Genomic DNA, 13746 nt, shown 5'->3' with positions numbered 1-13746 from the left:
CAGGGTCTTGATTCATAAATCTACCCCTAACAGCACCGAACTTAAGCCCAAGGTTAACTTTAAACATGGCCTTAAGTCTCAGTGGGGCTTAACCAGGTACTTAAAGTTAAACTCCTGGCTACTATTACGACCATTTATTTTACAGTAGCCTGTGTGTTGTGATTTGGGGAGCCATTCCCCTTAGTTCAGCTGAATATTTATTTCCCAGCATGACAACGTTTATGGGGAATGGAAGGCTGAAAAAAGTTTTGAGAAGCTAATTTCTTATTTTTAGTTACCATCCTTATTTGCCCAGTTAATTAAACCACTGAATAGTTAAACTAGATTACTATCCAATCTATAATAAATTACATGCTTTGGAGGTTGGCAGAGATCATGAAAGAAAATTGGCCAAATGTGGCATGAAGGAGATGGATTCACTTGTTTCATATAATCAGCATTGTGTGCACAAGGACAAGAGGCCTTTCGAGTTATTTTTCCCATTCTCTTTCTTTAATTGTATATTACAGCATTTAGGGTATTGCAATCAATGTTTGAGAATGGTATTCGCTGACATTAGACATGAAAATATAATTATTGTAAATGGAAACATTTAGTAAAAGTGCAGACAGCATGTCCTTTTATATGTGCATCCATTAGAAACATTAAACTAAATCCCAATGGGTATAGCTCCACTGAAGTCAGTGGAGTGACAGCAATTTACTCCAGCTGAGGATCTTCCCCACTATGTATAAAGAACATGAAGGCTGCAAAGTGAAGCACTCAAAAGTGAGAAAAGGCCAATGCTAAAATTGCCTGTGCAACATTAACTCTGCCCTCTGTTAAATAGGCATCTCAGTGCAGTCAGGAATTATATAATCATAGATGATTTTTTTCTTGCAGGATGGTTGTCTCAGTCAATGGAAGTTGAAGATACTGAGCAACTGCCAGAGCTGCTAGAGGGAGGGATAGCTCAGTGGTTTGAGCCTTAGTCTGCCTAACCCAGGGTTGTGAGTTCAATCCTCAAGGGGACCATTTAGGGATCTGGAGCAAAAATCTGTCTGGGGGTTGGTCCTGCTTTGAGCAGGGGGTTGGACTAGATGACCTCCTGAGGTCCCTTCCTACCCTGCTAGGCTATGCCAGTTTCTAACAGCTGAGGATCAATCCTTACCCTTTGTTCCTGAGAAGCACAGTGAGTAGATTCATGGCAGAGTGCACTGAAATGTGGATGGGAGGTAAAAATGGAAACCAGATCTTCTCACACACTCTTGTTTTGAGCTCCAGATACAACAATAATATTTGGCAAACAGATCCAGAGTAATCCAGAGCCCTAGGCATATTCTACATGGAACTCCTTTGGCCCCACTCTCATATAATGGCCACACCCCCTCACCATGGTCCTACCCCTTCCAATGTGGCTCTTCCTCAGCAGGGTGACTAGGGGTGGTGGTGAGGAGGGTCCTTCATCAGAATCTGTTGGTGGGGTCTCCCTGAGCAGCAGGGTTTCAGGATTAACAATCCACTGACATGCATGGGGCAGTATTTCCCCCTCTCTTGTTCCAGACTGCTTGCAGACACTGCATCAGTTATTTGGGTCATGCTTTCAAAGTTCCTTTCACAAACAGAAGGGCTAGAAACGTAGCGTGAAATTGTGGACCCATTGACATCAACTCTCATTGATTTCAGTAAGGCCAAGTTTTCATCCATAACTTTTTTTTTAAGTGAAAGCTGATATTATGAAGTAATCATGTGACTCCGGAAACTGGAGCCCTAGGCACAGTCTATAATCCATATGCCTTAATCTGGTCTTGGGCAATTACACCCTCTGTGTGCTCAAGGAATGTCTATGCTGCTGTTGGGAGGTGCAGTTTGCAATGTGCATAGACCAAGAGTAACAATAGCAATCAAGCCATGACAATACAGGCGGCGGCCACTTGTATGTACCTAGGATCATAGGCAGTGGTGCTTGCCTGTGCGGCTAGATCAGGTATGTCTACATGCATGGCAATCACACTACCTGATTGCAGTGCAGATGTAGCCTCAGTCTGGCTGCATGTTTCTAGGAATCCATCCATTCAACATGGGAGGAAGGAAGAGAGCTTCCTACTACCCGGTTCAGTCAGGCCCCTCCTGCTATCATTGGAACTCCGCTCGATTGTTCTTCTTAGTTGCTGTTGCAAGGGTATCGTGTTGTGAGTCACACTGGCATGTGGGCTCTGAGTTTGCAGATGGAATCTGAACCAATCTAAATCTCTTCCTCTCAACCTGATTGTTCCTCAGTTAAAGAATTATCCATTGTTTTATATCTATGCAGTATTTTCCATGTAGAAAATAAACTATTTCATACCAGAAACAGGGAACTAGTCAACAGTGAGACTTAAGGTGGTGATTTAAATGCAGTGTATCAACCTTAACACTAATTTTCCCAGCCTCTCTGGTTTTTGATCTCTCTTGCAATATTATTTTCATGTAGGGCTTTGGTTCTAATTAGATATAGTATCTTCTATATTGTTTTTTCATATAACCTTTACCCTGGGAAATACACACTGAGGAAAGCATTATCCTTTATTAAAAGAAATGCCAAAAAGATGAAAAACTACAGTCTTTATTATTGGCACAACATGTATTTGGGTATGTTCATTTTAGACAGCTAGGAAACAATTATGACTTCTCATAGATAATGTCTAATCTCCATACAGTAACTCACAGTGGACTTCTTTGCATCATAGTTATGGCAGTAGCATTGCAGGATGAATGCTCATTTCACAGCATTTTTTTCTTGACATAATTTCCATGTGCCGAAGACTCAAAGATGAGGCAGCACATCTGTTTTCCCTTTAGAACATGTGGATGGGAAAACTTAAATTATCTGTATTTAGAGATTGCCTCTAAGATGGGAATTGTTGTGAAATCCCACCTGTGTTTGTGCAATTCAAATAATGGTATGACAAGCAAATTAGTTCTTGCAAAACTTGGTTTGCAGTTTTAGGAGAGAAGGCGGCTCTACAGTTCAGAGAACATGCATTGCCTATTAATGCTACACGGCAGCAGGGGAGAGAGAGAGAAGAAGCAACAACTTCTGAAAGAGAGGCAATGCTGTGACATTCCCCTCTGGTGTTATGTGTGGACTGGTGATCTGCTACGTCACTCCAATTCTTGACTCTGGGAGCCAGCCTTACCCTGCTCTGCTGTGAGAACCCCACTCCTGGGCTGTTCACGCACAGCCTTTGGCATGTAAGCTGCTCCCAGCTACTTGCGAATGACACTAGCCAATATCTCCGGTCCCAGACACAACCCTAGGAACCTCCGTCTTGCAGTGTCCAGTTATGCCCGCTGGATGCTGCAAGCTTATATACGTTCATCAGATTAACAAAGAAATTAATATGTACCAGGCTTGTTCTCCCAAGGAGAGGCTCTGACACGCTTCAAACCAAATGCTTCAGGTAGAACGAACAAAAAGATTTATTAACTATAAAGGTAGATTTAAGTGATTATAAGTCAGAGACTCATAGACTCATAGACTTTAAGGTCAGAAGGGACCATTATGATCATCTAGTCTGACCTCCTGCACAATGCAGGCCACAGAATCTCACCCATCCACTTCTATAACAAACCCCTAACCTATGTCTGAGTTATTGAAGTCTTCAAATTGTGGTTTGAAGACCTCAAGCTGCAGAGAATCCTCCAGCAAGTGACCCGTGCCCCATGCTGCAGAGGAAAGCGAAAAACCTCCAGGGCTTCTGCCAATCTGCCCCGGAAGAAAATTCCTTCCCGACCCCAAATATGGTGATCAGCTAAACCCTGAGCATGTGGGCAAGACTCACCTGCCAGCACCCAGGAAAGAACTCTCTACAGTAACTCAGATCCCATCCCATCTAACGTCCCATCTCAGACCACTGGGCATACTTACCTGCTGATAATCAAAGATCAATTGCCAAAATTAATTGCCAAAATTAGGCTATCCCATCATATCATCCCCTCCATAAACTTATCAAGCTTAGTCTTGAAGCCAGATATGTCTTTTGCTCCCACTACTCCCCTTGGAAGGCTGTTCCAGAACTTCACTCCTCTAATGGTTAGAAACCTTCATCTAATTTCAAGTCTAAACTTCCTAGTGTCCAGTTTATACCCATTTGTTCTTGTGTCCACATTGGTACTAAGCTTAAATAATTCCTCTCCTTCCCTAATATTAATCCCTCTGATATATTTATAAAGAGCAATCATATCTCCCCTCAACCTTCTATTGGTTAGGCTAAACAAGCCAAGCTCTTTGAGTCTCCTTTCATAAGTCAGGTTTTCTATTCCTCAGATCATCTTAGTAGCCCGTCTCTGAACCTGTTCCAGTTTGAATTCATCCTTCTTAAACATGGTCATAACAAGTCAGATTTGGTCAAATGAAATAAAAACAAAATGCATTCTAAGCTGATCTTAACACTTTCAGTGTCCTTAAAAACTTTCAGTGTCCTTAGATGCTTCTTACCACAGGCCGGCTGGTTACTTTTCACTCAGGCTCTTCGCTTTGATCAGCATTTCAGTCGCTTGGTGGTGGTCGTATCTGTAGATGTAGGTGGAAGAGAGAACGCATGGAAAAATGTCTCTCCCTTTTATCATGTCCTTTCTTTTCTCTTGGCTTTGCTCACCTTCAGAGTCAGGTGAGCATCACCTCGTTGCAGTCCCAAACTGCCCAAAGAAGGGGGGTGACTCCCTTGAGGGTCTAACAGATTCCTTTGTTGCTGCCTAAGCCAGTGTCCATTGTTCCTGTGAGGCCGGGTTGGGTTTGTCCCATCCATGCCCTAACGAGGTGTGAACTGCCCCTCTGTTCTTGGAGAGTTTTTGCATGAGCTTGTGTAGCAGGGTGGTCACCTGTTCCTGCCACGAAGGGCTTGAAACCAGCCCTGGGAGAGGGCTGAGACAGCGAGAGGGCTGCTGCTAGGAAAGCAGCAAGCCTGGGCGGATTGGCGAAACAGCCACAGCTGTGGCCACGCCCCAGTCAGGCCACAGCTGGCCTGTATAAAAAGGCCAGTGGGCCAGAAGCACAGAAGTCTCGCTCTGCCTTCAGAGAGAGAGGGGCCTGGCTGCTGGGAAGCTCAGGGTGCCTAGAGTGAGGCAGGGCTGGGGAAAGGTCAGAGGGGCTGGGGAGCTCCAGGCCCCATAGAGGCACTGGGTTGCAGAGAGAGGCAGCAGGTCCAGACCCAACCTTGCCTATGATGAGTGGCTGACACTGCAGTCTGCCTCAGGGCACGGGGGCTAGTTGGTGACTGGCAGTAACCTATGACTGAGGCGAGGTGGGGATAGGGGGTGGGGGTTCCCCGGTGAGGGGAGACCCTGAGACTGAGGGGTTACAGCCAGGGGGCAGCACCCAGACATGAGGCACTGGGTCCAGGAGGGACACGGGGGCCAAGCAAAAGTGGGACACCAGCCTGCAGAGGGCGCTCCAACGGCTGGAGAAGATCTAATTCCAGACAACCAGCAGGAAGCGTCGCAGGGGTGATCCCACGTCGCTACAGCTTGCTTTAAGTTATGAGGATACATTTTCAGCCTCATAACTATATACATGAAATTATAACCTATAACCTACACCAACATTCCACAAAAAGATGGACTACAAGCCATCAGGAACAGTATCCCCGATAATGTCATGGAAAACCTGGTGGCTGAACTGTGTGACTTTGTCCTCACTGACAACCATTTCACATTTGGGAACAATGTATACCTTCAAGTCAGCAGCACTGCTATGGGTACCCGCATGGCCCCACAGTATGCCTACATTTTAATGGCTGACTTAGAACAACGCTTCCTCAGCTTTCGTCCCCTAACGCCCCTACTCTACTTGCGCTACACTGATGACATCTTCATCATCTGGACCCATGGAAAAGAAGCCCTTGAGGAATTCCACCAGGATTTCAACAATTTCTATCCCACCATCAACCTCAGCCTGGACCAGTCCACACAAGAGATCCACTTCCTGGACACTACAGTGCTAATAAGCAATGGTCACATAAACACCACCCTATACCATAAACCTACTGACCACTATACTTACCTATATGCCTCCAGCTTTCATCCAGACCACATCAGATGATCCATCATCTATAGCCAAGCGCTATGATACAACCGCATTTGCTCCAATCCCTCAGACAGAGACAAACACCTACAAGATCGCTATCAAGTGTTCTTAAAACTACAATACCCACCTGCTGAAGTGAAGAAACAGATTTTCAAAACCAGAAGAATACCCAGAAGTCACCTACTCCAGGACAGACCTAACAAAGAAAATAACAGAACGCCACTAGCCGTCACCTCCAGCCCCCAACTAAAACCTCTACAGTGCATCATCAAGGATCTACAACCTATCCTGAAGGATTATCCCTCACTCTCACAGATCTTGGGAGACAGGCCAGTCCTCGATTACAGACAGCCCCCCAACCTGAAGCAAATACTCACCAGCAACCACACACCACACAACAAAAACACTAACCCAGGAACCTATCCTTGCAACAAAGCCCATTGCCAACTCTGTCCACATATCTATTCAAGGGACACCATCACAGGACCTAATCACATCAGCCACACCATCAGAGGCTCGTTCACCTGCACATCTTCCAATGTGATTTATGCCATCATGTGCCAGCAATGCCCCTCTGTCATGTACATTGGCCAAACCAGACAGTCTCTACGCAAAAGAATAAATGGACACAAATCAGATGTCAAGAATTCTAACATTCAAAAACCAGTCAGAGAACACTTCAACCTCCCTGGTCACTCAATTACAGACCTAAAAGTCACAATACTCCAACAAAAAAACTTCAAAAACAGACTCCAATGAGAAACTCCTGACTTGGAATTAATTTGCAAACTGGACACCATTAAATTAGGCTTGAATAAAGACTGGGAGTGAATAAGTCATTATACAAAGTAAAACTATTTCCCCATGCTAATTTTTCCCCTACTGTTACTCACATCTTCTTGTCAACTGTTGGAAACGGGCCATCCTGATTATCAATACAGAAGTTTTTTCTCTCCTGCTGATAATAGCCCACCTTAATTGATTAGTCTCGTTATAGCTGGTATGGCAACACCCATTTTTTCATGTTCTCTATGTATATATATCTTCTTTCTGTATTTTCCACTGCATGCATCCAATGAAGTCGGTTTTAGCCCACAAAAGCTTATGCCCAAATAAATGTGTTAGTCTCTAAGGTGCCAAAAGTACTCCTCATTGTTATAACATTACTGTAACAATTACTATAACATCACTATAACAAACATGCTCAGTGCATCATGAGCCTTCCAAAGACACCCAACATGACAACCTTTGCATTGGATACCATACAATCATTTTATAAAGATGAACGTGGGGGTGTAGGGTGTTCCCCCGAGGTACAGAACATCACAAATGCCTCCTATGGGGACTCAGGAGACCAGAACCCCACTGTCCACCCTCTTGATATTATCATTATCATAGGTAAGATGATTAAAATAGACAGACAGGTCCTTTCACAGCGGCAAAGGAAAGCTGCTTCGGGTTGGGATGGGGGGTGGCGAAAGTAACTTTGTGTTGGATTCACTCCGTGTACCGGCAGAGAGCTGCAAAGAAGGGTAAAGGCCAATGTATACAAGAAGCATCAATTGCAAGGTTCAGGAAGAAGTGGACCACAGCATCTAGGTGATGCAGAGATATTCTAAATGGCTATGCTCATGGTTAGGTAGCTAGATGTACCCATTAGATGCATCGTTTAGAACAGGGATTTTCACTTCATGCAAGATACTGGGGAAAATGTTCAAAACCTCCTACAGGATTTAAAAGGATAAGTCCCATTGAGGATCCACAGCACTTGCACTCCAAAATCCTTCAGATTCTTCTAAAACTCCCCCTTCTCCCCCTACCCCCCCCCCATTAGATTAGGGTGAAATTCAGCCCTGAGCAGACCAGCATCATGATTACAATCCCTGTAAATCCTACTTAAGCCCTATTTCAAGAGCTTAAGTGATGCCTAAGCCTTTGGCACAAGCTCTGCACAGGAGTAAATTTCACCCTTTGTCAACAGGCTACTCTCAAGGCTATGAAGGAGGCTGGTGAGAACTGAAGTACGCCTCCCCAACCTAGCTGATCACTCAGGCAGTTACCCAGCCATTGTCTGTGTCCTGCTCTGCCTTGCGCTGGGTACCATAAGGACTTGTTTGCCCCTCAGTCCGTTGCAGGGCCCAGGGTTCCTGAAACTACCTGAATAGCTGCATGTTCCCCAGGATGGTCTCTGTGCTTGCTGCCAGTCTGTTCCAGGATGGCATCCAGCTCTTTACAACATCTTTTCTCTGAAGTGTGTTGTAAGGCCTGTGGTCCAGGATCTCTGTTGGCTTGACTCCACTGAAATCCATGGTGTTTATTCCCTGATACACACCTTGAGAGTTTCCCAACGCAGCTAGGGGGCAGCAGTGACAATCTGTGTACTGCAAAAATACATCAACTCTGGGAGCAGGAAGTTGATAGTTCTCTCTCCACACCAGTGGTGCAGCACCTAGGATGTTTCATCACTTCTGAACATCTTACCGGTTTATTGCCTTTAATGGAACTTATGTTCCTATGTACCTAACTCACTTGAAAATATTCTCCCCAAATTTTTCCATTATCAGCTGGGATTTTGGATTTCACTTGTAGGAAGGTATTGGGTGAAGAATCTGGCTCTGGTGAAGGTGAATCTGGCTCTATAATTTAAAAGAAATACATGTGCATATTCTGTGTATGCAGCACATTTTGTTGTATTGTTGAGGCATATTAGACATGAAACACAGCAGAAAAGGAATGATGCATCAAAGTTGCTCAAAACCCAACATCTGGGGACAAAGGATATTATGAAAAACTGTGTCCTAATCCAAAGAAAGATCAGGTTTGTCATTTGTTTTCTCTGTTGCAGTCTGCAGCTGCAGTTCGTAGCTAACAAGAGCAATGTGTGAAATATTGGCAAGCTTAATACACTGCTGATGGAGGTGGTCAGAAAGCAGAATTTCTGTTCCATAGGAAATTCCGATTTGGGCCAAAAAGTTGAAGTATTGAAAGTTTTCACAGAATGAAAAGTTCAGACATTTCAATTCAGAAATGTTGAAATGACAAATGTCAGCCTCTTCAATCAAAACCAACTATTTTTGTATGATTTTTCTGAAGCATCATTTCCAAACATTGGTCCAAAGGAATATTTTTCCCCATTTTTTCCAACAAAAGAGTTTGACCTGCTCCAACTGCTGCTAGTTTTCTATATGGCTAAAGATATAAAATATCCTATAATAATGATGCACTTCTATTACTACCAGTGTATGCAGATCAGAGGCCTTTGAAGTATCACTGGTACATCTTGCATTACTCTGCCCCAAAGAACAGATCATTCCCTATGTTTCAAGTACACTATACAGAGCCTAGTACAAATTGATCGAGGCCTCAGAATTACCCCATAACTCATGGAGATTTTAAAATGTTTTTTAATTCTTTGCACAATACTTCTCTTTAGGCAACAGGTAACCAGTTTGGTTTTGGGCCTGATAACTTTGCTGTAGATTCTTCTCAGACAAAATTGGCAAGTTTCAGAAATATTTGGTCATGATGACTCTCAGGATAGCTCTTTATCTTGTTCTGTTTTTTCTCCTTTATTGTTCTTTTAAAGTTTTCTAAAGATATTTGTGTGCTGACCTTTAAGGTCAAACTATTTGTCCTTTATGACCCAATTCCTTCCGGTTTCCCTTAGCATCTTTCCTTCTATTTCAGGCTTAATTGCTGCTATTGTAAATTCTTCTGTCTAGTGGGTAGTTTTATGTCACATGAAACATATTTTCCTCCTAGCTCCTATTCTAAGAAAACTTTCAATGGATTCTCTAATTGTCACTAAGTAGCAGTGTCTCATTCTCTTTCCTTTCCTTTCTAAACTTCTTGTATGTGCCGATAAGGCTCAGATTTCGTATTGTTTTCATGCACACCAGCTGATGGGCTATTTGGGATCCAGATTTAGAGCCAGTTGCTGTACTGAAAGAGTTTCAGTGGCCTTTTGTACCTAAACAGAATGGATTTATGTTGATTTTGCTTTTCTTGATGTAACAGCTGCTTCCAATACCGTTAATGTTTTGACCATATACCAACATTTAGCATCTTTAGCTTTCCACATTCTGACAGTTTTTTCCCCATGTCATATGCTTTACACATTGCTGTGCTTTCAGCGTCGCTGTGGCCCAGAGGTAGCTATTGGGGTCTTAACATTTTACACATTGACTTGCTCTTGGGCCAGTTGTTATAGAGGGGCCTAATGCTCTTAAAGTTTTCCATGTTTTTTCATGTTTTTGCGGTAATGGCTTTGTAATGTAAGGGATTTGCCACTTTTCTGTTTAACCCTCTCCTCCCTGTTTTAAATCCAGATCTCCAGTCTTGTTAAAAGTAATTGCATAAAAATACAAATATTGTATTATAGGAAAATTGTCCTCTATCACAATTACACCTCAAGCCCAGAAATAAAGACTTGACTTGTTTCATCGGACATTTTCAGGGAAGCGGGTATGTCCACAATTCAGGACAGTAGATACGTGTGCTAATGCAACAGACTAATTTAAGCGCAGCACAGTTATGAGTTTACCTCCTCTAGCTCCCAAAGCATCTCTAGCACAAACTTTCACCTGCCCATTCCTACCCCCAACCCACCACACAAATCAGGAAAAAAGTGAGGCTAACCACCACTGTCTAATGTAGGCTTTGATCCCAGTTCTGGACTGCAATGGGCAGATCGCCCAGCTGGGAAGCCTACTAGCACAGAAGGGTTCCCTGTGAAGTTCAAGGCCTGTATAATGACCGTTTACCATCCCTGTCAGTCTGTGGCATTGGGTTGGGAGTTGACATTTCAGAGGTGGGTAGGAGTGTGGCTAGAGCACTCTGCATGTGGTTATTCAGGGTTATTGTTTGGATCCCCAGAGAGCCACTACAGGCCCCGGGGGCTGCTCTAATTTACACTAGGGGACAGCTGGATTCCGAATTGAGATGTGAAAGGGCAGCATACAACCAGCTTTGATGCCTCCTTCCTCTGGGGCATTAGACCAAGGTGCATGGTAATTACAAAGCAGATCGTATCACAAAACTATTTTTAATCTACAGAAACGATTTCTAAAAGGCTGAATAATAGCCTATCACTGCACTCCCACACTAAACCACTTTGATATGGTTGAACGGATGGTTCCCATGCTGATTCCTACAGTTTTACAGATTCCATAAGGCTATTTGCATGAACCTTAGTGCCAGGGACAGTTTCCAATTGGCAAGAGTTCATTTTTAGTTATATTTTCTTACAAGTTGTAACTGCAACCCCGCAGACTCTGTGCTTGCAACACTGCTGGTTTTTGTAAAGAAATTCTAGGTCTATATACACTTTAGAAAGCAGTGTTGAACTAGAGGATGCCGATCCTATTGTATGGAGGAGAGAACGCTGGCCTGGGATGCAGGAGACTTGGGTTCTATGCCCTGCTTTGCCGCTGGCCTGCTAGGGTGACCTTGGGCAAGTCATTTTTCTTTCCTGTGCCTCAGTTCCCCATCTGTGAAACGGGGATAACACCAACCTCCTTTGTGCAGCATTTTAAGATCTACTGATGGACTGCACTACATAACAGCAAAGTATCAGGTTATTTTACTGCTGCAGCTTTCCACAGCCATGACTGGATTCTGCAGCTGTCCCCTTACTTTGATGGTGGCTTACTTTTTTCCTGTTTTCTGTTCTTAGAGGGAAAGGACGCCCATCATTCAATTTGGCAAGACATTCAGCATGATGAGCTCATAGTTTTATGTGCATTGATATTGTGTCCATAATTTCTTGATACAATATCAAATATTTGTCCCTTAGAGGAAGAAATTATCCAATTCCACGCTGATTGAAATGTACAGTTTCAGCTTAGGGTGATCAGAGCAAAGCCTTACAAAGAATTCCATGTCGTGAATTGTTTATAGTCTATAGTAAACTCACTTCATCTCACCGGTGACATGAGGATGTTCCAGTGAGGGGTAGCTCTGTTTGTCTCATGGGAAAAGTGGAGTTTTACAAGGGATTTGAATAAGGAGAGTGAACGTTTGAGTAGATCTGAGTTTCCATTTAGTAAACAAACATAGTCAGCTATGGAACCATTCATTATGGACCTGAGCTGGAGCGCATTGAAGTCAATGGAAAGATTCTCACTGACTTGAGTGGGCTTTGGCTCAAGCGCTATAGTACTGGATGTACCTAATAGTGCATTGACCTCAGTGTAAATGAATAAAGTGAGATCTCCAGCACATTCCTGTGAAGAGGTGGGGGAGGGCCCAGCACTGTGTTATAAATAAGGACATTATTTTTTAGGATGAACCTGATTTGTGTCTTTATTGGTACTCATGAACATAAGCCTTTTTCCCTATTGACCCTAAGGCAGGGGTGGGCAAACTATGGCCCACAGGCCAGATCCAGCCCCTCAGCGCTTTGAATCCGGCCCAGGGCACCGCTGGCACCATGTCTCTGTGGCCCCCGGGCTGGGGGGCAGAGGGCTCTGTGCATTGCCTCCAGGCACCGCCGCCTGCAGCTCCCATTGGCCAGGAACAGGGAACCGCAGCCAATGGGAGCTTCAGGGGAGGTACCTGGAGGTGTGGCAAGGGCAGCACATGCAGAGACCTCCGCCCCCCAACCCCCAGGGGCTGCAGCATTTCCTGGAGCGGCATAGGGCTGGGGACAAGGCAGGCATGCAGGGAGCCTGCCCTGGACCCGGTGCACACTGCTGCCAGCCTGGAGCCCTCCTGCACCCTGCCCCCAACTCCCTGCCCTAAGCCCCCTGCCTGCACCTCACACCCCTCCTGCACCGTAAGCCCCTGCCCTGAGCCCCATCCCACAATCTGCACCCCTGCCCTGAGCCCCCTCCTGCACTCTGCACCCTTCCAGCACCCCAATCCCCTTCCCTGAGCCCCCTCATGAACCCCGTACCCCCCTCTGCCCCAATCCCTTGCCCTGAGCCCCTTCCTGCACACCTAAACCCCTCCCACACCCCACACTCCTTTCCGCACCCCAACTCCCTGTCCCGGCCCTGCATACAATTTCCCCACCCAAAAAGTTTGCCCACCCCTACCCCAAGGGATCTGCAGCTTTCAGTCACTCTAGTGAAGAATATGAGTACAGAATGTGTGTTTCTGGTCTCTGGTGGTTCTTAAGATGACAATGTAGCACCAGGATGGAATGGGTATTGAAAAAGTAACTTCAGAAGCAACAGCTCATCCGAGTAATCAACTGATGTATCTGAAAAAGGCAGTTCAATTTTTCCCCACTGATTTATACCCTACACATTTTGGTCAAGACTTTTTAAAAAGGAGGCCCAACATTAAGATCCGGAGTCCATATTTAGGCACCCAAACAAGATTTTTCAAAAGTGCTGAGCTCCCGTACGCTTCAGTGGGAGCTGTTGTGTTATCGGCAATTCTGGAATCAGGCCATTTACTTAGGTGGTTAAATAGAGATTGAAAAGATTGAATTTAGGTGCCTTTTAATTTTAATATCAGCGTTTAATTGTAATAACAAAAGACTTTCCACACACTTTGGCTGAAATACATTCCCATTCTTACATTTGATTTAAAAACTAAACATGACGGTGTGGGGGGGAACTATCCTTAATTGTGCTGCTGTGATATAAGTAAAGAGGAACTCGGATTATGGCTTATTTTCTCTGTTTCTCTTGAGGAGCTCACCTTTCCCTAGAGGCAAGGAGATGATGCCCTAGATTTTTATAAATCTGATT

This window comes from Mauremys reevesii, linkage group 5, assembly GCF_016161935.1.
Source record: "Mauremys reevesii isolate NIE-2019 linkage group 5, ASM1616193v1, whole genome shotgun sequence".
NCBI lineage: Eukaryota > Metazoa > Chordata > Testudines > Geoemydidae > Mauremys > Mauremys reevesii.
Note: the sequence above shows the minus strand (reverse complement) of the source record.